Below are 3,958 nucleotides of genomic sequence, written 5' to 3' on the forward strand. Positions count from 1 at the left end.
CCTGGCACACTCTGGCTCCTGCCAGGAGGGCCCAATCCCAGATGTTAATATGCCCAGCCCAGTGCTGCATTCGTGATACCACACTGGCTAAGGGGCCTTCCAGACCCCTCCGCTCATCCTTCCTAAAGCCCCCTTGCTCCTAGACTGCACCTTCTTGCTGACCCCCTTTCGATACTTTTCCACATTGTGTTTTGTTTCCTATTATTTCTTTTCTTCTTTCCATCAAAATGTACGTGTCCTGATCAGTCTTGAAGGCCCTGCCAAGAAAAGCAGTGTGGCATCTGGGAAAGAGTAGGACTAACTCAGAAAACTAGCTTAGACACCTGGGCTTCTCCCCTGCCAGTCATGAATTTTCACATGGGTAAAATGAATTATTGTACAGATTTAGAGGGGGATGATAAATACAAAAGCTCTGAAGAAATTAGTATGAGGTAATTGATATGATAAAGCCATTTAAATAAGGTTTTATAGCTGCTAAGGATTTAATGATGTTTGCATTTGAACTGAGAGCTTTCAATATACCTTAAGAGAATAACTCAAGTCAGCATTTCAAACACTTGGCAAGCTAATGTGGAATGTGTTGGGACAGGATGACAGTAGACTTTTATAGAAATACCTCAGATCAACTTGTAGGGAAATCTGCCCATGAATAGGGCACCTTTGGTCCATGGGACTGATCTACATCCACACAGAAACTTCTATCCTAGGCACATTCTCTAAAACAAATGACTCTGTATGACCACCACCAAGACACAAAGGGATCAGGAGTCAGACACAGGATGAGATAGAGATTTGGGATTCATCTGTCCTATCTAGATGACACAAGGGAGATAGTCCAGTTTCCTGCCAGGCTTACAGATCATCAGGGCTGGGAGATGAGGGACATATCATCTGCTAACTCCTCCTTTTCCCAAGAGGAAACAGGCCTCAGGCAAGTCCCTCAGTGATAGGACTGAGATGATTCTGGGCAATGACCATTCTTCCTGAGCCAAAAGCTCTTTGAATTTCAATCCGTTGCCTCTTTAGACCTCAGAAATTGTCAATACTTCACATTTGACCCACCAGACTTATCTACCAAAGTTGCAGGATTTCAAAAAAGATTAAAAGAACTATGTTAGGGTTTGGATGTGTGGTGTCCCCCAAAAGCTCATGTGTGAGACAGTGCAAGAAGGTTCAGAAGAGAAATGATTGGGTTGTGAGAGTCTTAACCCAATCAGTGAATTACTTCCCTGATAGTGTGGATTAACTGAGAGGTAACTGAAGTGGTGGGGTGTGACTGGAGGAGGTGGGAATTGGGGACATGGCTTTGGGGTATATATTTGTATCTGGCAAGTGGAGACCTCCCTCTCTGCTTCCTGATCATCATGGGAGCTGCTTCCCTCTGCCACCCTCCTCTGCCATGGTGTCCTGCCTCACCTCGAGCCCTGAGAAATGGAGCCTGCTGTCTATGGATCGAGACCTCTGAAACAGCAAGCCCCTAAATAAACTTTTCCTTCTCTACAGTTGTTCTGGTCAGTCCTTTCATCACAGAGGCGAAAAAGCTGACTAAAACAGACCAAGACTTTATCGTTGTCTCTCATGTGTGACTCCAACTGAAAGAAGCATGATTCAGCCCTCAAAAACATAGAGACCAAAATGATTTTCAAGTTTTTGTTTTTTGAGGTCTCTTTTCCTTCAACGAATCCCTACTGTATCCCCACTATGGCCCAGACCCTAAACAGAACTGGGCATACCAAGATGGACCAGACAATGCCTTCCTCCAGGAATGATTAGACTGTCAAAAATGAATCCTTAATCTCAATGCTACATTTTTTTTTTGATTCATTGTACACAAATGCGGTACAACTTATCATTTCTCTGGTTGTACACGAAGTAAACTGTTTGTGTAATCATACATGAACATAGGGTACTGATGTTTATCTCATTCCATTATCTTTCCTTCCCCCTGACCCCTCCCCACCCCTCATTTCCCTCTGCGCAATTCATCCTTCCTCCATTCTTCCCTTACTCCTCACCTTATGTATCATCATCCACTTATCAGAGAAAACATTTGGCCTTTGGTTTTTTTGGGATTGACTTATCTCACTTAGCATTATATTCTCCAACTCCATCCATTTACCTGAAAATGACATAATTTTATTCTTCTTTATGGCTGAATAATATTCCATTGTGTATATATACCACAGTTTGTTTATCCATTCATCTATTAAAGGTTGGTTCCATATTTTAGCTATTGTGAATTGAGGTACTATAAACATTGATGTGGTTGCATCACTGTCGTATGCCGATTTTAAGTTCTTTGGGTATAAACTGAGGAGTGGGATAGCTGGGTCAAATGGTGGTTCCATGCCAAGTTTTCTGAGCAATCTCCATACTGCTTTCCAGAGTGTCTGCACCAGTTTGCAATCCCATGAATGCTACTTTGCGTTAAAAGAGGTTCTTGCCCAAAACCTGTGGCAATGGAGGATGGAGCAAGGCTTCCTTTCATTCATTTATCTGTTCAGCAATGGCTCTCAGGGGCCCTAACATCTGAGCCATATCTAAAGGAGGAGCAGGAGTTTGCCAGGTGAGGAAGGGCACAGCAGGCAGAGAAAGCACGGGAGCTTCATGTGTTCAGGAAGCTGAGGACATTCCCGGAACTGGGTGTGAGTTGCTTGGGAAGACTGACAGGAGACTGTTCCAAGTCTCTATTGCTACCTTAAAAGCTACTCCTGAAACTTAGAGGCGTGAAACCATCTTTTTACTCTAGAAGATGATTTTGTGGATCAGAGATTTGAGAAGGGCTCAGTTGGGAGGTTCTTATGCTCCAAACAGCATAAGTGAGGTCAGCCTCCAAGGCCAGTGGGTGGTGGCCTACTCTGTAGAGTACGTGTGGCTTCACTCACACGTCTGACATTCTGGCAAGGGCAGACAAAAAACAGGGCACAAATGGAAATGCCAACCAGCAGAGCCCCCGTACCGTCCTCTGGATGGTGGGAAATCTTCCAGAGTTTCAGAACTCCCAGAGGGGTGCAAAAGAAAAGACTTTAGGAGCCAGGAAGTGGAAGTTTCCTAAGACCTGGGCCAAAAACAAAGTGCAAAGTGTCACCTCTGCCATAGTATATTGGTTTAAAAAAAAAAAAAAAGACAGTCATAAAACCCACTCAGAGACCAAGGAAAGTCACATGGGACCCCACCTCCCTGTGGGAGGAATGGCAAAGAATTGTCTCTGTCTTTAATACACCATGGAAAAGATTCTGGGGAAGAAATCCAGTACCAGTTGAGAAGGATCTTTTGAACCACCCTAAGAAGTTGGTATTCTATTCTGTTTGCAAAAAACACAAAAACAAATTTTTCCTAAGCAGAGAAGTAAGTTCATTAGAATTTTTTTAAGGATAATCACTCCCAAAACATCGTAGATAACGAGTGAAAGGAGAGTCTATGAGTCAAAAGACCACGGAAGAAGCTGCCACCAGAGTCCAGCTAAACACATCGCTTCTTGATTCCCAAGTCAGTCCAGGGGGTGTTAATCAGGGAAGGGAGATCTGGCTTTTCACTGAGCATCCAGCTGTGACTCACCCTGTCCATGAACAAGACTTGGTGATCACTTGGAACAGAAAGAGAAAACAGAAGCAAAGGAGGAATTTCAGGCATGTTCACGTTTCTGCTTAGGAGACTCAATGCATAGTGTTCCTATTAACAGAGATTGACACCTCCTGGTAGTTTATGAGTTAAAAGACTTACTGCACTTGGTGTGTTTATTGCTGTCCTGATTCTCTGCTGGCAGGAATGCCTCTCTTACCAATCCCATCCACCTCCACTTCCCCATCCCTCTGCCCAGATGCAGGTCTGTAACTCATGCATAATGCCCTCTCTCTTCTATCAGCAACTCAGCATAGTTACTCTAAACCTGTGGCTCTTCATCTCTCAATTCACAAAGACATTCAAGGCCAGCTGCTTAAGAATCAGCCACAGAAAT

Source organism: Sciurus vulgaris (genome assembly GCF_902686455.1).
Source record: "Sciurus vulgaris genome assembly, chromosome: 1".
NCBI lineage: Eukaryota > Metazoa > Chordata > Mammalia > Rodentia > Sciuridae > Sciurus > Sciurus vulgaris.